General features: G+C 48.7%; 1 protein-coding gene across 5 annotated transcripts in view; it reads right to left on the bottom strand.

Annotated features, from left to right (window-relative positions):
• Positions 1 to 26476, bottom strand: part of FAM163A (family with sequence similarity 163 member A) — a 95274-nt gene that overhangs the window by 6872 nt on the left and 61926 nt on the right. The window contains exon 1 of one of the 5 annotated variants that reach the window (XM_054036394.1): positions 6918 to 6942. The exons of the other annotated variants lie outside the window; for them this stretch is intronic. The gene's annotated coding sequence lies outside the window, so the exon portion shown is untranslated. Of the gene's footprint in view, positions 1 to 6917; positions 6943 to 26476 lie in introns of those variants that run through there. 5 annotated transcript variants of the gene reach the window in all.

Raw genomic sequence — 26476 nt, 5'->3', positions numbered from 1 at the left:
GCTGCAGCTGGCGTGATCACATTTAATTAACGATCCCCATCTCCCTTTGAGTCACAGCCCCCTCAGTGCCCCAGCCCACTTCCAGCCAAGCCAATCTAATTAAGCCCTCAAGAGATATTAATTAACTCATGAAATTGATCAAGCGAGGTGGCAGCCCGGATAAGAAAAGTGTCTAATTGGCCCCTTAACTCACCCACTGCTAAGCACCTCATGGATATGGACCAGAACCAACCGGGCCCTTCCAGGTTCTCCGCAGTGCCAGGAGAGTTGCAGTGCAAAATGAAGGCCTATTTTCCCTTGTAACGCCTCGCTTACCATGTCTCTGCATGTCCCACCCCAGGGTAACATGCACACTGGCAATGTAGTCTGCATCTCAGCAATGGAACTGCAGGGCACGGCCGTATGATGATGGTGCCAAGCAAGTGCCTGTTAGCCTGCCACATGCCTGACGGGTTCACATGGACGGTCCCCCATAAGGCAGATGTTTCACAGCTATAACAATATACACAATGCACAAGGAACTGGCCCATACACTGTTTGAACTGAATTGGGGTGGGAAAGTAAGTGTGTGTGTGTGTGTGTGTGTGTGTCTCGAGAGAGGGGGGAGGGGGGTACTGTGCCACTCTGGATACTGCTAAATTATCTCTGCCAGGGATGATTCTTCTAAAGAGCCTTTGGTCTTTCCCATTGGCAGGCATTTCCCAGGGGAGGAAATCACCAGACACTCCCCTGCAAGGAGTTCCCCTGCTCCTCATCCCACCAATGCCTCAGTTCAGACACTAGCCATATAACTTGGGACATGCAGCACTTCAATAAACCCACTGATGGGGCAAACTGGAAATTCAGAGAGGGACACGAAAAATTAGGGCAGGGTTGGGAGGATGTGTGGGAATTGATTGGAAGAACCAAATACGCATAGCCTGGCTTCACAATGATGGAGGGGAACGTACAGTATGATACACCAAACCCTTATAAAGTATTCGAAGGCTACAAACAACAAGAATGGTAGGAAGATAGTTAGGTTAATCCAAGGGGTTTCAGTAACATGGAACCAAGTATCAGGGGGTAGCCGTGTTAGTCTGTATCCACAAAAACAACAAGGAATCCGGTGGCACCTTAAAGACTAAAAGATTTATTTGGGCTTGAAATAGGAACTGGGGGTGGCTAGCTCATTACAAAAGCAGCTTTGCCTCTCCTGGAATTGACACCTCCTCATCTATCATTGGGAGTGGACTACATCCACCCTGATGGAATTGGCCCTGTCAACACTGGTTCGCCACTTGTGAGGTAACTCCCTTCTCTGCATGTGTCGTCATATAATGCTTGCATCTGTAATTTTCACTCCATGCATCTGAAGAAGTGGGTTTTTACCCACGAAAGCTTATGCCCAAATAAATCTGTTAGTCTTTAAGGTGACACCGGACTCCTTGTTGTTTTAGTAACATGGAATGAAGTTAAACAATGAAGCTTTGGGCTCAACTTCAAGAAAATATTCTAACAGGCAGAAATAGCAGACTGTGGAATGGTCTCCAAGGAGCACTGGTGGAATCCCCATGGTTCAGTTATTTAAAAGTGAACTGGTCAAAGCATTGGCAAATATATTGCAGGGAACAGTCCTGCACTGGCCATAGCATGGAAGACAACTGGACATGAATTTTCCAACTAATTGTTTTTCCATCAGAAAATGTTGATTTGTCTAAACCGAAACTTTTGGGAGGAAAGGGCATTGAGGGATGAGGACTGGGCTAGCTGGGCTGGGGTGCACTGGCATGGCCGTGCACGTGGGTGGAAGCTCGTGTGTTGCTGGCACTGTGCCTGGCTCTAGTCGAGGACGGGCAGTTTCGCAAGCACAAAAACTCCCACCAAGGTGGAGCCAGATTCTTAAGACAAAATTAAAGATGATGTTCACTAGAGAGGTGCCAGGCTGTGTACATGGAGCTTTCAGAAAGCCCTCCCCACAGCAAGTGGGCTGTGGAAGCTACTCCACAAAAATCGAGACCAACAGTTCACTCCCCCACACCCTCTCCTTTGGCCGGGTAGTTCAGCTCTGCCAATGGGGCACACTGTTGTGTGCCAGCAGAGCTGGGTGATGGAGCTGTGTTTTGTACATTGCCTGAACCTGACACCCACACCCCAAATGCTTCACTTGGACAGCCACACCTGAACTGCCTTGGCCAGGAGGGACAAGTGATTCTTCTGGTCAGTGTGGGTCGTGGGCACAGCCCAGAGCCACCTGTCTATTACAGAGCACAGAAACCTTAGGTGCAGGAAGCATGACAATATTTCCTTGCAGGTGCCCACAGGAAATCACACATTCTAGAGCATATGGTGAGCCCCTCCCCCCTCAGACTCTGTCCAAACTGCCCTGGGACTCCCACATCAGCATCACCGGGTTATGGTTAGTGGCATGTTGCCAGTAAGCCCTTGCACCAGCCGCGGGGGGTTGGGTGACACCTCCTCCTGTCCTCCCGTTTTACCCGTCCCAGCTTTATCACCATCATTGGCTCTGGTGTGCACCCCCTCGGTTACCTCGGCAACCTTGCACCAAGCTTCCCAAGAGCGAGAGAAGTCCCCAGATGAGCTCTCAGTGCACCGGGGGCTGCTCCTGCTGGGAAACCGGACCCCACATATCACAACTGAGTTCTATTCTTATCCCCCTGCTCTGGGGCGGAGGTGACCTGTGAGTCATGCTGCTGGAGCGGAGTGATGTCCTTATTAATGGCTTATGTGTGGAATGGGGGGACGGGCAGTGGTGGCCCTGGAGATAGGGACCCTGGCCCGCCGTGAATAAGCCTCCCTGGTCAGTGATTTGAAGGGAGGATGATGACTTTCTGTCTGGTATTTAAAAAAAAAAAAAAGTCAACCCTTACCAGAGTTTATTGCTATGGGGGAGAGAAGCATAGAGAGCAGGAAAGGGGAAAAACAGCTACAGCCCAGGCCAAATGCAAAGGTGATGGAGCAGAGGGGAAAAAGAGGTGATTCGGTGGTGGGGGGGGGGGGCGGCTGAAGGAAGGACAGGAAGATTTATCTGTGCTGAGCTTAATCATGCTCAGTTTGGTAGTTTAAACAGAGGAAAATTACGGCAGGAAAAGCAAAACTGCAGCTAAGTTGCGTAGGCAGCAGGGAGCCAAGTCACGCTATTGTGAATTGGGCCGCACGGACTTTCCCGCTAATAGATCCCCCCTCCTTGCCAAGCCCCAGCAAAGCTCTGGGCATGTGGCGCGTGCTGCAGATGGAGCGGCAGTCCCAGCTGGGCACGTTCACGCTCCATGCCGGCCTCGTTCATGGTTTACTTTTTGGCTGTGCAGAGATGACACGGCTGGCTGGCATCGAGCGTGCTCCTGGCTTGGGCTGCAGACAGCATTTTCATTTCTCCTGTGCTCACAGAGTGGTTATCCAAATGGCTCTACCCTTCTCCCCAACCTGTGAGGAGCAGGCTATTTTGGCTGGAACTAGACAAGGAGAGACTTAGGGGCCATAATGCTCTATGTTCAAACACCTGCTACATGTTCAGCTCTCAGCCATTCACAGGAGGAAGCAAGCAGGCCCTGGGGAGTCAGGGAGCCCTGTTTTAACCCTGCCTTGATCAGTGACTTGCTGAGGGGCCTGGAGCACATCACCAACTCTCTATTCGCCAATACTTTGATGGCCACCTGGGACTTTACAGTCGTCTGCATACTGCATGCCACAGCCACAGGGAACCCCAGATCAACTGTGAAGCTAGAACACAGACCCTCCTGCTCCAAAAGCACAGGACTCATTGGAGCAAGAGGGGAATCTTCTTCTGCCAGCAATATAGGGCGTACAACACACAGCTCTGGGTCTATTCAGCAAAGACAGTGTGTGAATGTATATATAGGCTGGACAATGTACTAGAAGACTTCTTTCCCCACCTCACAGGAGTGTGGATGATTCATCGTTTGTACAGTGCTTCAAGCATACAAAGCCCCACACAAACACTAGGTATTTTTACGAAGACAAAGGATCATCAAGCCCTTCATCATCTGGTTAAAAATGGGTTGCCATGTGTAATTGTGGATCCTTTCTGGAATTCCACAGATGGCAGGGACTTGTCCTGCAAAGTTTCTATTACAGCAGGCAGAAAGGTTTTGACATTTCAAAGTTTTAGCTTCTTTTCACAAAACAATAATTGAAGTTTTTTCACCAGCTCTAGTTTTTTTATTTCAAAGGGTTCAGGCAATAGCAGTCAGCCAAATAGCTAAGCAAGAGCCATTGGTCCTAGCAGCACTGGCAACGTCTCACTGTCCTAGAGAATACTAGTCCCTGGATCGTCACAGATTCACTCTTGGCTGGAATCCTATGGTAATGCCTAGGGCCAGCATGCTCCGCACTGGGATGGATTCTACACAGGCAGGGGCGAAGTATTACATCTGTAAGAACAAAGGTGAAAAGCAATGAATAGGCCAGGGAAAGGGAGGGAATCAGCTCCTGCATTAAGGAGAGCGTGGCTGTACAGATCCAAGTGTCTCCTGCCTAACAGCAGGATGAAGCAATCCTTGTACTAATGATCCAACCCACGTCTAAGATACAACCGTTCTCCATTCATGACCCAGCCCCTCCAACTCAGTGCTCTTGTAAGGAAGACAGCAGATGCATATGGAGGTTGACACTTGCTACCACTTACAGAAGAGGACGTGCATCTGTGCCTGACCTCTGGCCACTCTTCCATTGGAGTGCAGCAAACACATGCCACATGGACTGGCAGGATCAATGCCTCTGCATTAGTACTTAATGCTACCTCTGGTTATTTTCAAACAACCCAGTCTCCATCTTTTCCTTGTGCTTCATGTGTTAGGGGAAATCACTTTAGAGTCAGAGAGAGGAGTTCTTGGCTTAGTCATGCTGGCCCAGCTCCACTGGACTCTGAGGTTCCACCAGCACAGCTGAGGAGAAGAATCTGACTGAATGTATTTTTCCAAATATAAATAAGAAGCCAGATTCTGACCTCCACCAGACCTGCTCACTGGGCCTCGTTCAGAGCTGGTGCGAGTGGGGACAAGTCCACTGACGCAGGGGGCGCTGCATCTGCTTACAGTCAGTCTGAATTTGGTCCACTGACAGGAGCGTGACTCACAGCAGAATCTGGCCTGTTAAGTCTACGGTCAATTATCTGCCACCTCCGCTTGAATTCACACTAAATTATTTTTCCATTAGAGCCCTTAGTCTGCGTTTGACAAATTAACAAGAATCGATTCACCTACAAACAGTGCTATGGAATGCATTGTTTTCTGCAAGCTAGGATTCCCTTAGAGTCTCCACTGAGCGTTGGTCTAGGCCAGCTGCTTATGGCTTAGACTGAACTTCACTGAGCGACAGCAGCAGAACAAAAATCATTGCCACGGCCGGCTTGCTATCTACCGCTGTTCTTATGCAACCCCCCGCTTGGTATTGGCGGGCCCATTAACTATTAATATGACAGCAGTTTGTAAAGGCCCCAACCAAGATCACTGCCCCATTGTGCTAAGCACTGCAAACTGAGTAGGAGACCATTCCTGGCCTGAAGGCCTTACAATGTACCAGAGCAGACAGAGGGGGAGAAAAGTAGTACTATGCCCATCTTAAGGATAGGGCATTGAGGCACAGAAAGATTAAATGATTTGCCCAATGTCACACAGGGAGTCTAGGGCAGAGGTGGGAGTTGAAGCCAGCTGTCTTGAGTCCCAGCCCCAGTGCTGTAACCACTAGACCATCCTTCCCACATCATGGATAACAGCTCAATGATTGTATAATGCATCTGGCCAGCACAAGTAGCTCGAGGTGCCTCCGAATCTATGGTGGGATTCAGCTAGCACAATGCACCATCCCCCAAGACAGCCTCTGGATACAGACCAAGTTCCACAAGCAAAGCATCCTTTTCAATTCCCGTGTTAGCGCGAGTGCCGGGGAAGGTCCCGGGATGGAGCAGTGCTACAGCGGCCTGCCGCAAGTGGTGATGTGCAATAAGAACTGAAAAATTGCCGCATTCGTGCTATGCAGAGCACACACACGTGATTCATAGATTCTAGGACTGGAAGGGACCTCGAGAGGTCATTGAGTCCAGTCCCCTGCCCGCATGGCAGGACCAAATACTGTCTAGACCATCCCTGATAGACATTTATCTATGAGAGAGAGAGCACGGACAAGCACACACAGAGGGCAATATTCCCTCCTTGGCAAGAGCCCAGCATGCCCCCCTAAGTCCAACTGCAAGACCGGGGCTGGGACCTAAGTAGTGCAGATTGTGTGGTGGCCTTCTGCACAGGACTGGATTCCCCAGAGCGCGCCATGCACCCCAGCACTGATTACTTAAACTCTGTTGGATGCTCCCTGTTCCGTGCATGAAGCCGTTAAAAGCTCCAGAAGCACAGTGACAAACCAAGCATTGCTAAGTAGCTAGAATGAGCCAGGCTGTAAACAGCACTTAAAACAATGCTGCAGGCCAACTCTTCCCGACTGCCAGCGAGCCCAGAGAGCTCTGCTGTTGAGACACAGCACACCGAGCGTGGATTCACTTAGGGCAATATGCCTAGTACGCTCCCCTCAGAAGCACTAGAAATCTACAGTTCTGATTCATCAGACTGGCACAGTTCTACCCTGGTTGGGTGTTCCACTGTGGGGCAATAGCACGAGCTTGTGCCCAGGACTCCATAGGGCTGTGCCAGTGGAGGATACCCACTAACATTCTCAAGATGCCCTGGCCAGTTTCCCCTCCCCCCCACCCCACCTAGTGCCGCCTTCTAACAGGGTTGCATTGACCGGCTCTGAGCCACTCACAGTAGGGTGTGACAGCCTGCGCTGCCCCCACCCCAGGCAGACTTTCCTCTGCCAGGGACCCTGTGCCCTAGGACACACTGGCAGAAGCTGGCACTTCCCAGAGCTGAATAAACTGCTGCTTATTCATCAGAAGTGGTTCTCACCTGGCAAAGACACTCTCCATTGCTGGTGACATAGGGGTAGCAACAACCCAAACCTCTTCACCGCTTTATTCAGTGCTGTGGGTCACTTTGATGGGAGCATTTCATGCCACAGCAGAGGAGACTGGATGCATCAGCCAAATTCTGCTCTGCATTCCACTGGTACATGGCTGGAATAACTCCACTGGCTTCTGCAGATGGATTCTGGACTTACACTAGTGTAAAAATCTATCTCAGGTACTTATCTGGCCCCCCATCACCACAGCCCCTAAGCACCTCCCAGTCTGTAATGTGGTGATCCTCACAACACCCCTGGGAGGCGGGGCGGTGCTGTTATCCCATTGTACAGAGGTGCAACTGAGATTAAGTGACTTGCCCAAGGTTGCATAGGAAGCTTGTGGTGGAGCAGAATCTCCCGAGTCTGAGGCTAGTCCACTAACCACTGACCTTAAAAGAGAACTGCCCCAACTACATCCCTTTTCAATTGGGATTTTTTCCCAGAATGCCCTGGAATGCTAGCCTATGTTTTGGTCACACATGGAACCTCCATATTATTTTAAAGGGACGTGGTCAAGTATGTTAGATCCAAGTGAAGCCTGAAATGATGGAGCACTGAATTGGACTCTAGTCCTTTAAAAGTCAGTGTTAATACACTAAAGATGTTGTTAGTAACACAGGTTAAGATTTTTAGGATAGCTAATTCTTGGCAGTGTCTCTTTACAGTTTTTTCTTAAATAAATAAGAATACCAGAGTGCCCAAGACAAGTAATTTTTTTTTCCTTTTGAGTCAGTTAGAAAATGGAGGTGACTCCCCCGCTACAATTTAAAATAGACAAATGGATTTCCTGCCAATCCACTGTTTGCCTGAGACACCATTTACTAACAGGCATCCCCAAGTGAATTGATTTATTTGTTTATTAAGAGATACTCTCGGAGTTTCTGAACCTAGGGGTTTGTAATGGAAATGCGGTCAGGCCAGAGCACCATAAACGGGGCTGCTTTCAGAAAACAAAAGAAGCCTCGGCAGGGATAAAGAGTGCTTTGGTTTTATTTTCGTCTCTGCTCATAGAGACACTCCCCTCGCTCCTTGAGCTGGCCACTGGGATGGAAATGTAAAGGGACAGATCCCCAGCTATAGGATAACTCCATTGACTTTTAGAGTTACACCAGTTTGAGCTAGGATCCAGCCCTTTAAAACCTCCAAGAAAAATAAAAGCATTTACTAGTGGGTTTGGGGGCTCAGTTCACATCCCTCCCTCTCTGTGATGTTCAAGCAATGGAGGTGACACTTAAAGTGCCCTTTTGGGTGGGGGTTTCATCTAGTCCAACCCCTGCTCAAAGTAGGACAAATCCCCAGACAGTTTTTTATTTTTAATTTTTTTTTTTTTTTTTTTTAAAAACACACCCCAGTTCCCTAAATGTCCCCCTCAAGGATTGAACTCACAACCCTGGGTTTAGCAGGCCAATGCTTAAACCACTGAGCTATCCCGCCCCCACGTATGCAACAATTACAGCAAGCAAGCAAGGGGGGGAAAAAAACAACTTGGAGGTGAACTAAGTGGCTTTGCATGGGGCTAGAGATGGCAGGAACAAATCTTTGATTTGAACATTACTTGACCGATACTGAAGTAATATTCAAAATTAATATTCAGCTTGACCATCCCTGGTAACCTGGCAAGGTTCTAGTATTGCCAAATCCAAATGTTCAAAAATCATGAATCAAGCTTCCCAAAATCATGAGATTTAAAAAATAAATAAATATTGGATTTTTTTCCCCCCTTTGCCTTGTGGGTAGGCTTGGAACAGTTTTTCATGCTTTTTCCTCTGCAAGAAAAGAGAAGAATACTGAAAATATGTCATTATTGAAATCAGTGGCACGTTTTCCCCCTCAAATACTGTGCTGAACCCCAGTCATTCCATCTTTAAAAAGGTAAAGCAAAAATGGAAAAGGTTGGTCCAGAACAGCCAACAAGACTTGGATTTGTGGCCCAGGAAGATTTCCTTATGGACTATTGGTCTAATCGGACATGAAAATTCCTATGATCTTCCAAACTCTTTGGAGCTCACCAAGTTATACATTACTGTTGGGGGGGGGGGGGGGGGGAGCTCTCAAAAAGCTCAGAGCTCAATTTTGGATAAACACCTGAGAGTTCAGTTGCTGATCAGAACCTTAGCTGAACTATCCACATGCTTTTAAACTGAAAACTCATATGGAAATGCCACAAGAACAATCTATTAGTCCTTCGCCATATCCACTGCCTGCCCCTGGCTGGAAATGATAGTAGCTGAATAAGTGAACCTAATAGGCAAGGGGGGTAAATGATCTGAACTTCAGATCTGAAGCTAGAAGAGGTTCTGTTGGATTTGGGGATGGGTTTTGTTCTCCCCCGCCCCTAGTTAGAATCCTTCAGTCTGTGTCTCTTTCTTTGCACGTGGATTGGAAAGGGTTGATTCTGAAGAGATGGGCAGGACTTCAGCTCAGCATTCATGTTCTGTAGAAGCAGGAGACGGGGTGCAGGACAAAAGTCAAATTCCCACTCCACTCTAGCAGCCACCCTGCTGTGTTTAACCACACTGGAAAGCCACATTATGTTAGCAAATCTGTTCTCCAACCACTCATTCAGATGCCAAATACAAGAAACCCTGAAGGCGCCTCCCTAGCTGGGGGAAATTCAGGAGGGAGAGATGTAAGCAAACTAAGGAGATTAATACAAATTACAGTAGCACATTTATTTCCCCAAGGAACTCACAGCTGCTACAGAGGAAAGGAGTATGCCATCAAACCAGCAGGAACTTGTCCCGCTGAACAGTGCGCCAGAGGAGGCCTGGAATATGCTGCGCTGATCTGTCTAGACAGCAACACATCGCTCTCAGGGAATACAGATATAGTTAATTAACTGTCTTTTTAGAGATGATTTTTGAGAGAACAAAACAGACTCTGAAGGATCCGGCCGTTCACACAAGTGATTGGAAAGTTATGATGAGATGCCAAAACGGAGTGGCTGGATGTTAAATATTTGATTTCTTCCTACAAACAAAAAAATACTCCACAAAAATCAAATCAATACCTTCCTAGCCCAATGGACCAATATTTCCATCATCCAGTCAACACCCCCAACCCAGAGAAGGGCTAAGAACTCAGACTGACACAGGAGGCTCCAGTGTTTTTATACCCGAGCTGTGACTTCCACGTATAAAGAGATGGGGGCAGAACAGCTTTCTATTAAGTTATCAAAGCCCACTGGGCTTTGTTAATATGGGAGGGCTACTGACAGTGGCTGGAAGAAGGCAGAGTTTGACCTTTGGTGATTTCCTTTGAGTGAGCCATGAATTATGAGGCAGGGAACTGTTTGCATCCAGAAAACTTCATTTCCTGGGCGCAGTGATTTGATTTAGAGCTATGAGAGCAGCCTACAATTATCCCAAGGGTTAGACCAAGCAGGCGGGCTGCAAGAATTACACAGGGGGGCAGAGGGGGGAACAGCTTTCCAGGCCATCCCTAATATCCTGGAAAGAGAGAGACAATGTTCTCGCACCAGAAACAAGGTGTGGAGGGCACAGAAGCCAGGGGGTGCTCTGGTATCTTGGCACTGCGCTGAACCAAGGGAGGGGAGATGACTGGGCCCAAATCAAAGCAGTTGGGACCTGATCCAACTCAACGGGAATCTTTGAGCAAGTGTTACACTCTGTATCTCAGGGGAATACCCTGCCCCCCATGTTCATCCTTAGAATAGGATTGTGTAGTATCCAATGCAAAGTTTGTCATGTTGGGTGTCTTCAGAAGGCTCATGATGGCCTGAGCATTGTTGTTATAGTAATGTTATAGGTTGTAATTTCATGTATTTAGTTACAAGGCTGAAAATGTGTTTAAAACAAGCCCAGGCAAAACTCTCCAAGAGCAGAGGGGCAGTTTGCACCTCATCAGGGCATGTATGGGACAAACCCAGCCCAGTCTCAGAGGAACAAAGGACACTGGCCTAGGCAGCAACAAAGAATCTGTTGGACTCTCCACTGAGTCACCCCCCCCCCTTCCCTTGGGGTCAGTCAGGGACTATGAGGTAATGCTCACCTGACTCTGAAGGGGGTGGGGGGCAAAGCCAAGAGGGAAGTAGTGACATGATAAGAGGGGGAGACGTTTGCCATGCTCTCTCTCTGTTCCACCTCCATCTACGGCCACCACCACCAAGCGACTGAAAGGCTGATCAAAGGGGAGAGCCTGGCTGAAGAACAACCAGTCAGCCTGTGGTGAGAAGCATCTAAGTTTGTAAGGACATTGAAAAAGTGTTAAGACCAGCTTAGAATGTGTTTTGCTTTTATTTCATTTGACCAAATCTGACTTTTTGTGCTTTGACTTATAATCACTTAAAAAAAATCTATATTTTGTAGTTAATAAAATTTGTTTGTTTATTCTACCTGAAGCAGTGTGTGTGGTTTGAGGCGTGTCAGAGGCTCCCCTTAGGATAACAAGCCTGGTACATATTAATTTCTTTGTTAAATTGACAAACTCATATAAGCTTGCAGCATCCAGTGTGCATAACTGGACACTGCAAAACAGACATTCCTAGGGTTGTGTCTGGGACTGGAGATATTGGCTAGTGTCATTCGGTTGCACAATCCAAGTGGCGGCTGGCCAAAAGTGCTCACTCACATAACTGGGAGCATCTTACATGCTAGAGGTAGTGCATGAACAGCCGGGGGGGGGGGGGGCGGAGGGGGTGTCTCACAACAGAACAGGGTAAGGCTGGCTCCCAGAGTTGAGGATTGGAGCGACCTAGCAGATCACCGGTTCAGATAACACCAGGGGGAACGTCACAGCAAGACTTTGGTTCAATGAGCTACTGACCAGAGAGTTTTGGACTGGAAGAATTCCAACTACTCTTACCCTCTTGAGCCCTGTTATGTTAGCAACATCTCCGTGGCCTCAGCACCCTGACTTGGTGGGCTCAGCCCATCTCCTAGAGGACAGGTGTCCATGACCCCAAACTCACAGCTCCCAAGAATCAGCTCCCTTGTTGGCAGCCACTGAAGAGAGGCCGAGGCCAGAGCAAGCCATAGAAACAGCATGCCCCTCAGACTCCTAGAGGCCGCCCTGTGCCCTCCAGCCAAAGCGGACGCACGCTGGCAAGGCGGTGTGGAAGACTCACTCTTGTTCAACTCCTTCTCAAGCTGCATCTCTTCTGTGGATTGTGGGCTCAGCCATGAGGCCATCAGCTGGCGTTTTGCAACTGATGTTAACTGGTGTCAGATTTGACCCGAAGAGCAGCTCCATGTGTGCAGGGCTGTCACAGGCTAGCACTTTTCACCAGCTTTTCACAAAGGCTCTGACCCAGAAAAGCACCTAATTATAGGCATAAAGTTAAATATGTGCTTTGCTGAGTTAGGGCATCAATTCATAAGAACACAAGAAGGACCTTTGGTCTGACCCAGTACGGCCTATCTAGCCCAGTATTCTGTCTTCCGACAGTGGTCAATGCCAGGTGCCCCCGAGGGAATGAACAGAACAGGTAATCATCAAGTGATCCATCCCCTATCGCCCATTCCCAGCTTCTGGCAAACAGAGACTAGGGATGCCATCCCTACCCACCCTGGCTAATGGCCATTGATGGACCTATATAACCATTGATGGACCTTTTTCCTTTCTGATACTGCTGTATTTTAAAAAAGAAAGTTTTATCCCTTCTCATCAGAAGCCGTGCCTTCTGGGAAGGGGGAGTACAGAAATTCATTGCCTGCTCCCTGAAACAAATGCATTACAGTCTAAACATTTAATATATCACTGGGCCTTGTAAAAACAGACTAAAACATCTTCGCTACTGTCCAGCTGTGCTCACGCATATACACACTGCTGTAGAATTACACGAGTCATTCTAGATTCTTTTACGAGTTCCAAGAGAAAAAAAAAGGGTGCACAAGACAAAAGATTGATCCTCTGCAGTTGTAGTTCTCAAAAAGTTCCCAGGGCTCCAGTGAGGACAGCCTTCCCAAAGGGCATGGGACGGCCCTCATTACCATGGCTTGTCCAGCAATGGGATTAAAAAGACAACGCTTTTTCAAAATTGCATCACAACCCGATGCTCATGTCACATGCAACGCTCTGGCTGGGATGTACAAACAGGATGATAATGCTGGGGGAGAGGTGGGAAGATGGTGAAGCAGAAGTACAGCCATGAACCCAGGAATCTCGGTGTTTAAAAATAAAATAAAAAAATAAAAAAAAAAAATCATCTCTGGCCTGCATCATTTCAGCACGTGGGACTACAAGATCATAATGGTTCCCTTCTGATCTTGAGAGCTATACACTTATATAATCAGTTTTGAATCAGTAGCACTTTCTAGAACTACCTACAGCATTTCAGATGTTCCAAGCTGGGCCATAGGGGCCCTTTAGGACTCTGCCCTTGTGTGGGTGTAATGACAAAACTCTGAAGAAAAGAAATTAAATTCAAGAAAAAGGCCCCAGAGATGGACCAAACAGGGTTAAGAGAATGCATCTTCAGAGACTGGACAGGTGTTGGCCACTTGCAGCTGTTCTAGGAGGATGGCTGGCTCTCTCCCACATTCCCAGAAAACCTGTTCTGCAGCATGAGAAACAGCATTTGACTGTCATGGTGTAACTCATGTGCCTAATAGGGAGATCTCTCTTTAAGAGACCCATTGGGGGGGGAGGTAGGAGTGAGTTGTGCCTGGGTCATTGTTGCTAGGCAGATTAAGCACTCCACATCCAGAAGCTTCTGGAATTGGGTGTGGTAAATCCAGTGAACCCAAGCAAGCCCATTAGATCACAGAGCTGACACATGGCCCCATTCTAAAACTTGCTCATTTGCCATTGATTTACTGACCCAGGTGCAGTAAGCTAGGACTGGCCAAATCATGCTCCCCTTACCCACCAATTCCTGCTGATGACAATGGGAGCTCTCCTGAGAGCACTTTGTTTCTAATTTTGAACTTGCTAGGGTGGCAGCACTCAAGAGACGCTATCAGTGCGATGGATGAATTGGCCCATGGTTCTAACGAGTGGGCTGAAGGTAAGGAAATGTGAACTCTGCTCTCATTACTACAGGGGGCGCCTGTAGCTAGATGTACTGACAAGCCGGCAAGGGGAAGTTTTGCTTAGCCGTGTGTGCTCAGAGATGCCCAGTGTAGGGTGACCAGATGTCCCGATTTTATAGGGACAGTCCCGATATTTGGGGCTTTGTCTTATATAGGCTCCTATTACCCGCCACCCCGTCCTGATTTTTCATACTTGCTATCTGGTCACCCTAGCCCCGTGCCTTCCAGAAGCACTGAGAGTCATGTCACATGTATTCCAGAAGAGAAAAATGGAGACCCTGGGCACATTCTGGTGCAAACAGATGCAACCACGGGGGAAAAAAAAAGGGGGGGGGTGGGGACGGGACGACGACTTCCACAGTTTCACTTGGGGCTCTCACATATTTTGTGGTCCTCACTGGACTGCAGAAACAGTCACTTCTGCTGCCAAACACCCACCCGCGCCCTCATTTCAAAAAGGGAAAACACTGCCAACACTAGATAGTGAAGAACAGCCCTTGCCCTACAAACTGAACTCTACTACTTTGCACTTGGCTTGCTAAGGAAAGAGGTAACTTAACATGTCCTTCAATTCAGTTAGTATGTAGGTCAATCAATATACAGTATAGATGCATTTGGGATGCTCTCTTTTGATTTGAGATAAGGTATCTGTGGCAAAACATTTTTTGTCTTGAACAGAGACTTTTGGATCAAGAAAAAGCCCTTTAGTACAGAGGATTATGCTTTGTTAAAACTCAGAGGGGGGGGGGGAAACAAACAACAAAACAACTACCTAGCGTCGCATTGCTTTAGTTTGTGATTTAAAGACAGACACATCCTCTTAAGGAGAAGAGGCTGATTGCATTGCTGAACAAAAAATACACACAGAGATCGATGCCTTGGCTTGTTTGCTCTGCCAGCCAATCTTAACCAAAGTGTTAATCTGATGTGTACCTAACCTTGCAGTATGTCCCTCTGTCCTGGAGATCAGTGTAAATGGAAGACATTGAGCTGATTGTATTTAATTTGATCCAGTGAAAGTTCTCCTGTGCACATCTAGACTCGTTCAAGCCATCAACCTCAAAGCACTTGGCAAAGGTGGGTAGCATCCCTGTCCCCATTTTATAGATAGGGAAACTGAGGCAGAGAGAGTTAAGGGATTTGATTGACGGTCACAGACTAAGCTAGTGGCAAGAAGAGACCCCCAAGGGCCAAATTCTGCACTCTGCTCCAGCTGCAAAAAAGCCAGCTCAGCAGGGTACCTGGGATTCCTCTTGCCTAAGGGAAATCTCCCTGTGGCCTCGAAAGCCAAAGTAGCAGCACTAGGTTATCACCTACCCTGGCATTGGGAGTGTGGCCAGCTATTCCTAGAGGCTGGAAAAGCCCCCTTGGAGCCATCAGTATCCAGGTATAAGTCAAAGCAGCCTTCAGGCTGCTCTAATTGATGACAGATTAGACTGGTGCCTGGTCAGCCCTAGAATCTAGCAGCCACAAACTTACAGTCACCTTTGCCTCCCACTTCACCTTGTCAGCTGGGCCAGGCTGATCTTATGACAAATAGTCAGGCACTTTTTTACAAAAGAAAGGCTGTTCTGGCCCAATTCCAAGTGGGGCAGTGACATTGTCCCCTTTTATTTCAACTGTACAGTATTAGTCTTTTAAAAATTCCTGTCACAAACTGTTGTCACATTACTGTGGGCTGTTCAGCTGCTGCTGCATTCCACACCAGAGCTGGTTGCATTTCAAGAGCAGATGAAAGGGTCTTTTAGAATGTAAGATGCAATACAGATAGAAGCAGTGATTCAAATTACCATTATGGACTGTTAGAAACTTTGGGGCTTGCGCAGAGTTATCTGACGTGTCATTGAGCTTTCACTGACTTTCCGGAAGCAGTTAGAACGATGATACAATAACGTAATGTTTTTCAGGGAGGTGAGGAAGGAGGGAACTGAGGCAGACACACAATCCTTGGTGAAGGATAGGGACTGTGTTAAACTACGTGCAAAGCCACTTGGTGCAGAGATACATTTGCTTTAATTGATGCCGTGGCTCAATGTGAAATTATGGCCTGAAAAGCGACTCTGTAAATTAAAAACATCTCGATGTTCTATATTTATTCTCCTTCAATGACGTCCATATCCAATTTGCACAGTTTGCAAGTCGATACAAGGTTTTGCCAACAGTCAGCATTGTCAGCACTGCCTTACAACAGTGGTTTGGGGGGAGGGGGAGGAAATCAAGCAGAATTCTTGCTCCTTCACTCTCTGCAACACCTACAAACCCTGCAAAACCAGGAGCTAGCCTGATGTGCATTTTACCAAACAATCGCCTTCTTTCTCCCATCCACCCGCTTTCCCTCACTTTTTATCTCAACAGGGGCCAACCCGAGCTCTTGGGGCTGGGACCAGGTCTTTGCTCATTATTTAAAGCACACCTGTGCTACTATATCCCCAAGAGATGATGCTACCTTGGGCTGCGGTGTTGTTGTGGCAATATTCACTCAGTCAGAGAGACATGAGCCCTCATTCAGCAAAGCACGTTAATCAAGTCCCTGAGCCCCACCGAAGTCAATGGGAGTTCGGCACCTGTTCTAAGGGCTTTGCTGAGATGGACTTTTTAATTGGGGATGGGGGCTTGATCTAGAGCTCACTGAAGTTCACGTGAGTCCGTCCATTGATGGGCTTTGTATCAAGCTCATATTGCCAACAACATTTATAGTCAGATCTCATTTTGCAACTGACATAAAACTTGGTTTTTCTCTCCATTTTCATTTCAAACAAGATCACCCCTACCTATGTTAACCACGAGCAGTTTTGACGATAAGAGATGCTTAACAGAAAAGTTCATAGGTCCCTCTAGCCTGTTGCCTAGCCAGAGGCGCAGTGCTAAGAGCAAAATTTGGAAGAAAGGCATAGTAAAAATCACAACAGATCGGATTTTGATCTCGGTTACACCCATGTGAAACCAAGATCTGAATCTGGTCCTTCGATTTGTAACAACCAGGCTACTTTAATAAACCCAAACTTTTCTCTACAAACTAAGTTTACTTTTGCTATTATGGAAGAAGAGCCTTGTGACTAGAGTTTGGATCAATGACAGGGGGAGCTGCAATCTATCCACAGCGCTATAGAAAAGTATCATTGCATATGTCTGCGTAAAAGGTATGGCTCTGCTGTACTGGTGGCGTGCGTGAGAGATAAGATCACTTTCCTGACACCCATGTTATGCCACTAACAGTCTAGTGTCCGCCTGTAACTGGCTATGCCCTAGTGTGACATATAAGCCACCCACGCACCAATTTCAGGATCCTACAGGAACATGAAGATGAACTGCATCCGTCAGCCACCCTGTTGCCTGAGCTTGTATTATGTTAGGTTATTGGCGTTCACTGAGCGCCCACCAGTCTGCTTCTCGGCGTCCTCACTGGGATATCCTAAAGATGAGAAAGGCTGGTTCCACCACCAAGTCCATCCCCTCATCAGGGCAGGAGGCATCCCCACCCTTCCTGACAATCACACATCAGATATTAAGTGACTTCTATGCTTGATCTAAACCAAAAGGTCAAAGCAACTGAATAATGAACTCCCACTCTTTGGGCTCAGTCCCTCCATCATCTGTATCTCGTGCAGCCATTTACACCAGCAATAGTATTTTACCTCCGCTTTGCATTTGTATTAGGGAACGGTGAATCAGGCCCCATCAGCCTCCCATATAGCGAGCCTTTCGCTGCAGCTTTTTCTGCTGTTACCATCGTATCCACAAACCTCCCCCAAGCATCAGAGGTCAAGAATGGGGCGAAGGCGGGACCCATTTCAATCAGATGAGGATGATGTTTGCATTTACGCAGCACCTCTCATCTGGGCCTCACCATGCTTTGCAGCTATTAACGCATTTGATCTTGCAACACCCCTGTAAGGTGGGTGAGATGCGTTATCTCCATTTTACATATGGGGATGTGGACACACAAAGACTAGGACTTGCCCAGGGTCACCCAGAAAACCTGGAGTGAAGCCAGGAAGAAGATCACCCAACCCCCAGACCTATGCATTAGCCACAAGACCATCGCCTTCCCTCTTCAGCTGGGACAAAAACCCAGCCCTGGTGTTAACATTGCCCAAGCTTTGTTCCTTGAAGGCTTAGCAGGCTAGAGACAGGCTAGTGCTTAACTCATTGTGAACCAGTGAGGCTCAGGTCAGAAAAGAACTACCAAACCATGGCCTCTTGTCCTGCCCATGTCTGCTCCCTGTGTGTTCTCGTCCGTATGGGCTTGGTTTATGGACAAAAGAGACTCTGTTCTGTTTATGCAGCATATCAGTAAAATGTGGACTAGCAGCCTCTATGCTATTCTGCCTACCACATCCTCCAGCAATGCAGCAGCTAGCACTCTTGTTCCAGAATCTTTCCTGCTAGGCGTGCTTATCTTGCATCGCCCAACATGTGTGAGGTGGTTTGCAGACATACATCCCTGCTCCAAATACCTTGCAGTCCAGGGGTCTGTCTATACTGCAATCGCAGAGTCTGATCACAGCGCAAGTAGATTAAAGGTAGCTCAGGTAGGTCTACAAGTGCTGCAATCACAGATAAGGCTGCATACCTTAAGGGCTTGTCTACACAGGGAAACCCTAAGTCATTCTCAACATGGGGGTGTGAGCATATTTGGGGGGGCTGTGGCCACCCCTTTCTCTCGGAGTCATTGAGAGGGACGGGGGGGGGGGAGGGGGGGAAGTCCTGAAATTTGTTTCCAGAGGCAGCCAGGAGGCACAGTATGGAAAAGGTTGAGACCCATTGACAAGACAGATAAAGGCTGGAAGGTCGGGGAAGGAAGCAACATATACGCAAAGGCCTGATCCTGCAATGGGCTCTGTGCAAGCAGATCTCCCCACTCAGACAGTGCCATGTAGAAGTCAGTAAGGCTCCATGCCAGCACAGGGGTCTGCACTCACAGATCCAAAGCTATTGAGGCGATGTGGTGCCAACAGGACGTGTGCCAGAGCATTTTTTGGAGGCGTCCTTCCCCTCCTTGTCTCCAGCTGTCCTGGAGCCTGCATCTTGAACTACCCATCGCTCTGTGAGCTGGGTTTCCACCTTGTGGGTATTTAGCTTCACAGATTCCCTCCTGCATTTCCCCCCCTTGCCCATTCTTTCACTGCCCAGTTCCACCCCACCCATGGACTCATTCCATCACAACTCACTAGCTTTCCCTTTCCCTTCTCTTTCAGGGCCTAATTCACTCCCACGACAGCCACCGCAAAAGGACCAGGCTAAACCATGTGGGACTGGAGTCCAGCAGCACCATGCATGAGCTGGGAATGGGAGGCCAGGCCAGGGACCCACCTGGCCCCCTCACCTGCAGCCAGGCCAGGGACCCACCTGCTTCTGCTGCCCCGCCCCTCCCCTCCCCTCCTTCCTCTTGTTCTAGTCAAGGCTTTCAAGGCCAATGCCCCTCTGAGCAAAGCCAGACTCCCCTCTCCAGTGTGCTGCTCCGATGTCAGTGGAGTGACCTTTCCAGGCCTGGGGCACCTGCCTCGGAAGTCCCGGGCTGCAATTCTGCCTCCTTAGCAGAAGAGACGGGCCATCATGGCACTTGCCCTGCAGGCTTCCGTCCCTTTAAGAAGTCTTAGAGTGACTTTAGCGACCAGGAGAGTCACAGGACAATACAGTTCTGGCCCTGACCAGCTTTGTTAATGTCCCGTGTGCAGATGAATGGTGCCCCAGGCTGAGTTCCAGGATCCCATTGGAGGATAAGAAGATTTGGCAGTCAAGTGGGTGAAGGATCCCAGGCCTTTCATGAACAGGCTGGATTAGTCAAATCATCCATGCATCCCCAGATACAGATGGGATTTGCTCACAAGCGAGATCAGCCCTGCACTAGCAGGGCCCTACCAACCCCCTTTGCTCAGAAGGGAGGAGTGGAAAGAGGATGCTGACCAGCCATTCGGTGATGGCTCCTCACTGGACCCGTGGTGCTGAATCCAACCAAACTATGAACATCCCACAGGCAGAGGGCAATAATCCTGCAAATTTTGGGCAATGATCCTAGGCAGGCTTGGCAAGTTGTGCCTGTTGGCTGAAGCCAAGTGCAATTACTACTTACACCCCCATTTAATTGGAGAAATGCACCATTCAGACAGCTCTGCTATACTCCACAGCTGCTACAATAAAGGAAACATCACACAAAGGCAGCATAAGAGCAGTCAGGAGCAAGGGGCATTAACCAGCAATACTTGGGCCACAGCAGCTGGTTGCAAGCCATGGAAGGGGGTGGCGGATGGGCATCGTTTTAAGGAGGAAGTGATGCCAAAGGAACTAAGCAAGTGGGGGTGGTCCTAGAAATTGAGTAGTATTGGCGTAGTGGTTTAGAGGCCCCCCCAACTGGAGATCAGGCCCCACTGTGCTAAGAACTGTACATGCACATAGCAAGAGAGTCCCCTGCCCTCAACAGCTTGCAAGCAAAAGAGAAAAGGATGTCAGTTCCCCACTTGGAAAACCAAGGCAGAGAGAAGCAAAAGGCCAGATTCCCATGAGAGATCAGCTCCAGGTGCATATAAATCTGCCCCAAGTATCACAGTGGCAGCTGCTGGGTTCTGAGCACTTGAAATCCTGGCCCCATAGGTCATCCCAAGGTCACGCACGCAGTCTGTGGGAGAGCCAGAAACTGAACCCAGAGCTTCTGAGTCCCAGACTAGTGCCAAACCACTAGGCCATCTTTTCTCTCAGGAGTAACAATGAGAGCAGGGGCGGCAAGTTGTATGGGCATCCATGGTGCCCAGGCTCCAGCAAATTTAGAGCCGGGGGGCCCGCTCCACCAATGTTCAAGGCCTGGTCTCTCCTCTGGCCCTGCCTGCTGCCCCCGTGCACCTCCCACCGAGCATCCCTGCCTGCCCTGGGCAACAGGTGGCTGCCCCCTGCAGCTCCGCGCTGCCCTCCCTTGCCAGCCACAAGGGAGCGTCGCCGAGGGCAGGCTGAGGTGGCTGCTGCAGCTGCAGAGGGAGGAGGCGCATGGCAGCCCCCTCTTCCCCCAGCAGTTGACTCCAAGTAGGGCTTATCCTGGCAGGACCTCCTGAGCAGCAGCTGGGGGGGGGGGGCGACCTGGGTGAGTGTCATGCTGGGAGAGCCAGGGTCCCCCGGAGCTTGCTGCTGGCGGGGGGGGGGGGGGGGGAAGTCCTCTCTGGTCCCCCCATCCAAGCCCTGGGGCAGCCTGCCTGCTGTACCCCAAACCCCCTCCCAGAGTCCTCCCCCACTCCCTCCTGCACTCCAACCCCCTGTCCCAGCCCAGAGCCCACACCCAAACTCCCTCCCAGAGCCCACACCCCTCCCAAACTTCCTTCCAGAGCCTGCACCCCAAACCCCATCCTGTACCCAAACTCCCTCCCAGAGCCTTAGGCAGGTGGGGGGGGAGGGGGACTTGGACCCATTCTGGGCACCACCAAAAATTATACAAACCTGCTGCCCCTGAATTAGAAGTCAGTTTTCCAATTCCTCAGTATAGACTAGAGCCCCCGTCTTTATTCAGGCTAGCCTCCCATTGACTTAAACCAGACTGGGGACAGTAGAGGTCAAGCCTGTTGTCTGTTTTCAGCTCACGTATTTTCCTTCGTTGCAGATTGTCGCTAATAAGAATATTAGATAAGCTCAAATCGACGTCACCCAACCCCATCCATTCCTGCACTGGTGAACACCCCAGCACATGTACCGCAGTTCCAGGCTCACTCGCCGATGCATTTGCTAATTCAATGAAATGTCTGCCTGCTAAATTAGCCTAGTCGCTATCTTTCCAGAATCGTCTAACTGGCCTAATTGGGGGGGGGGGGGGAAACAGCATCGGGGCTGCCTTTTCAAAACAGATTACAGAGGCAAACAACAGGACACGGACAGCACCTAGCTGATCCAGCGGTGCTTAGACCATGAGGTCACCTCTGGGCTGAGACTACAAGGGGGTTACTGGGTCTGCTGACCCAGCTGCTAAGAAAGAATTAGCCTGAGTTGGAGCATGGGGTTGGTGGGTTAATGCACTCAAGCAAGTAGAAGCTGGACTCTCGTTTTGGCTGGAGGAAGATGAATGTGGTGCTCTTGAAGGTAAGGAGTTCATACTACTGGCTAGGTGCACACACACACACAAGCCTGGGCAAGCTTTACAACCAAATCTTCCCACCCTGCTGCTATTGCAGTCCTGGAGTTGCCCTGCTAATCGGCCTATGGCAATAATTGTGCAATACATCCATTGCAGGCTAGGCTGAGACCCCTCAAACTCATTGCATTTTTGACCTCATGCACATTTGACAATATGGGCCAAACTCATTTGTGGGGTAACTCCATGGATTAATTTGGTCTTCTGCATCTAGAAATGAAAGATGAGCACATTAATCCAAGGAATCAGAGCCAGTCAGTCCACCTCCCTGCCAATGAATAGCCTTATCACGGAGAAAGGCGTTAATAACTAGGGAAGTGGCAATAAGCTACTTTAAAAAAATTCCACCAACCTTTATTGCTGCCATATCACACTGCAAACTCATGCCCAGGGCCAGCTCCGGGCACCAGCCTGGCAAGCAGGTGCTTGGGGCGGCTACTCATTTGGCAGACGGTCCCTCACTCCCACTTGGAGCGAAGGACCTCCTGCTGAATTGCCGCCGCAGATCACGATCGCGGGTTGTTTGTTTTTGTTTTTTGGCTGCTTGGGGCGGCCAAAACCCTGGGGCCGGCCCTGCTCATGCCCAATTTGTTGTTCACTTCCACCCCTAAAGCCAGAATTATCAAGGCCACTCAGCATGTTGGAAACTGATCTCCTTTGAAATCCTGGCCTTTGGTGTCACATGGGAGCTGCAAGGTGCTGAGCACTTTGGAAAGTCGGATCCCCTGAGCTCTTCTGAAAGTTGGACCATCATCTCTTTCAGTATCACAGATTGGCAGGTTTACCCCTCCCACTGAGGGCATGTGTTTCCAATTGTTTCCCCATGATCCCTCAGCCTGCACTTTTCCCAAGCCAAATCGGTTTCAATTATTTTCGGTCTGCAATCCTTCTACGTTCCTTTTCACCATTTCTCTCTCCTCAGTTGTATCTGCAGTGCCTTCCAATTGAAGACCATCTGTTAATTAGCATGCCCTGGCCCCTGATCGGATATACAAATTTCAGGCCAATCTGCCTATTTTAATAGATTTTTAGAAAAGATGCAGTGCACACACACTAGCAGTGCCAGTAAAATATTGCTTCATTTCAAGTTTTAGTCATAGCATTTCAGCAATATGAAAAGGCAAAGCAATTTCTGGAAATGTATCTTGCCTTAAAATGCCAGCTGGGTGTGTGTTTATAATAAAATCTAAGTGATATAGGCTCTTTTTTTTTGGGTGCAGAATCAGTCTTTGCACGCAACTAAACTTGTCCTCAATAAAAATAAATTGTGTTCTTGTGAACAACAGTTTACTCTCTAGAGAGATTTTAAGGCTCTCACACCATTGAGGTTTCCAATACCATGCCTATCCCTTTGGTTAACTAGGGTTTTTTGTTTGATGACAGCATTGGGTGTTGCTGTGTTTGGGTAACCTGAGGAGCCTACGAGCCTGCTTGTAAACAAGACTTAAGATGAAATACCTAGAAAAAGCTCTTGAAATTAGAAAAGATAGAATTGGGATAGTTATCTCTGAACTGAGCTTCTCAGCCCAGCCAGTACATCTCAGTCATTTCACCCCCAGCCACCATGAGTGCTGAAAGCCATTCTGCTCTCCAGGCGCCCGATCCTGCAATCGGAGCTGCTCACATGGACCTCTGGGGGATGAGGTCAGCACATTGGAGTTCAGGCTGTGGGTGCACATGACCCAGTAATACACAAGACATTTAGAAAACATAATATAGCAACATTTAAAACATTACAAAGACAGCGGACATTCTAGGACAAATAGCTAAATTCACCTCTGCTGTGGTCAATAGCAGTGGTCTCCAAAGTGGGGTGCATGCACCCCAGGGGGTGTGCAAGATGATCCATTGGGATGGCGCAGCAGGAGGAGCGCTGCCGGGGTGGGGGGGGGGAGAAAGGGGCCGCCGGAGGAGGGAAGGAACAAACAAGCGGGGAAGCTGCCCCCCCCTTTTCGGAATGCAGCCTTGAGTCCTCAGGCCCATGGAGGAGCAGGGGCAGCTGTACAGCTAGCGGCCGGAAAGAAGCGGCGGTTTCCCCTTCAAAGATGCTAGAGAGAAGCGTCACTTTGAAGGGGAAAGTGCCACTTCTCTCCAGCTGCCGGCTATGCGGCTCCTCCTGAGTCCTCCGGCCGTGCTCGCAGGGTCGCCTGCCGAAAGGGGCTTTAGAGCTGCAAGTCAGGGCCCCCTTAGCCCAGGGCCCTGCAGCCCTTAAAGCCCCTGCGTTCCAGGTGGCCCTGCCCAGGGTGGTAGGGGGGCAGCTCCCAGAATCGTGGCCATGGGGGCACTGCTGTGCTGCGCAGAGCCATCTGCACACCCCCTGCACCAAACAGGAACTGCCCTAGGTAAGTGCTCTGCACCTCCTGCCTGCCCCAGCCCTGAGCCTCCTCCCGCACCCCCACCTTGAGCACCCTCCCACACCCTAACTCCCTCCCAGACCCCGCACCTCCACCCTAAGCCTCCTCCCACACCCCCACTCTGAGCACCCTTCCGCACACTAACCCAGACCTTCGAATCGCTGTATCACAAAGTGTTAAACCAAGATTTTCAGAAATAATGACGCATATTCAATCACATTGCTCTCACTAAAAAAATAATAATTGAGAGAGCAAAAAGGTTTTGTACCGTTAATAAATACAATAGTTTTTTTTAATATTTCATCTCATCTTTTTAATTTCTATTTTTTGTATGTTTTATAATGTACATAATATATTAGTATAGTAGTGCGTGTATATAATTTATACATAAATATACATATATTGGGAGTGCGTGCTAAAACATTTACTGATAGGGGTGCGTGATCAAAAAAGTTTGGAGACCACTGGTCTATAGAGACATTGCAGTCCTTGATGAATTTGAGGCAAGTTATTCCAAGATATGCAAACAGTGGATTTCCATGTACTTTCCTCATTTATATTTTGAGAATTGTCTGACTGATCTCTGGCTGATTTTGCCTAGCATCCCATCATTTTATGCTTTGTGATGGGGTTGCGTGACATTGCTTGGTAGAGGACAAGATGCTATTTATTTTGGTCTTGTTTCAAGGGTGCCCAGAGCTTTGTCTAGACAATTCTTTTTGCTGGGGCATAAATCCAAATAAATAAGGAATATCTGGGGTCCGGACACTGCTGTGTTACTCCAAATTTCACCAGTGTAACTACTGAAGTCAATAGATTTATACTGGGATAAAAACCAGAATACTAAAAAAAGTGACTCAGGGCCTGTACTGGGAGCTTGGTTCTGTACAACGCTCACTAGATGAGACCCCTTCCATGCTGTAATCATTACACAATTGCTTAACTGAGTCTGGTTAAACATAAGACAGCCTATTAAAAAATAGGAAGTATGGGCCAGGTTTCAACAGAGCTCCCCCAACTTACATCTTCTGATCGGATCTGATAACTCTACTCCACAATAAAGCTGATTGGTGCATGTCCCAGCTTCACTTTATTCTCTTCCCCAGCTTGTCCTCCCAACTCCACCTGTCCTCCTCCCCTCCCCGCAAAGCTCTTGCAGCATGACCAAGAGACAGGGAACAGATGATGGCCTCCAGCCAAGAATCTCAGCTGCCAAATTTCAGGAGGCTTGCATTAGCCCAGCCAACCAGATGCTGAAAGCTTTGCTAGAGCTCATGGAAGGTAGTTCAGAGAATCAGGCTTCTGCACGTGCTCGGTGCAGGCTGGGATACGGGAGAATGTTCAGAAGCACTTGCAGTTTTTTAATCGAGATAGCAGAACTCAAGGCTAAGTTCTAGCTGTGATCTGCATGGGCTTACAACATGACACGGCCCACTAAGCATCCTCTCCCCTCCAGCTCTCAGCACGCACTCTCATTGCCACTGCTTTCCCTCCCAGCCATGCACTGTAGCACGAGGAAATTCAGCCCCCTTGCGCTTGAACTTCCCTCCTCAACATTTTTTGATCCTCTCACTGACCTCCACTGCCCCTCAGGGGCTAGTTCCTTCTGCAGCTCCTGGCTCTTGAGCAGGGGACTGTGCATACATAGCTGTGCACCTAGAGCTTGACCCTGCAAGCAGAAAAGCATCTTCAAGCCCCACTGAAGGTAGTGGTCATGGAGGTCACTCTGCACCTTGCTTGCAGAATCAGGCCACTAAATAGTATCCAGCCCTGCTCATCCCAGTATGGAGAATCATTACCACAGGCACTGAGTGCTCAGGGGCATGGTCTGCGCAAGACTAGGCTGGACACATTAAAAAGAAAAAACACGCATGCTCATTAGCTACTGTAATAGCCCTCTGCAAAGTATTTCCCCTATGCTTTTAGTTACATGAGATAGGCCACTTGACACTTACAAAAACTGGGGGAGGCAAGGCCATTAGAATACCCACAATCAATAGGTTGATCCCAATGACTTCTTCCAGACACACATCAACAGCAAATAATGGAAC

The sequence above is a fragment of the Malaclemys terrapin genome, chromosome 8 (genome assembly GCF_027887155.1).
Source record: "Malaclemys terrapin pileata isolate rMalTer1 chromosome 8, rMalTer1.hap1, whole genome shotgun sequence".
In the NCBI taxonomy this organism is placed as follows: domain Eukaryota; kingdom Metazoa; phylum Chordata; order Testudines; family Emydidae; genus Malaclemys; species Malaclemys terrapin.
This window is presented reverse-complemented; position numbering and strand designations above follow the sequence as displayed.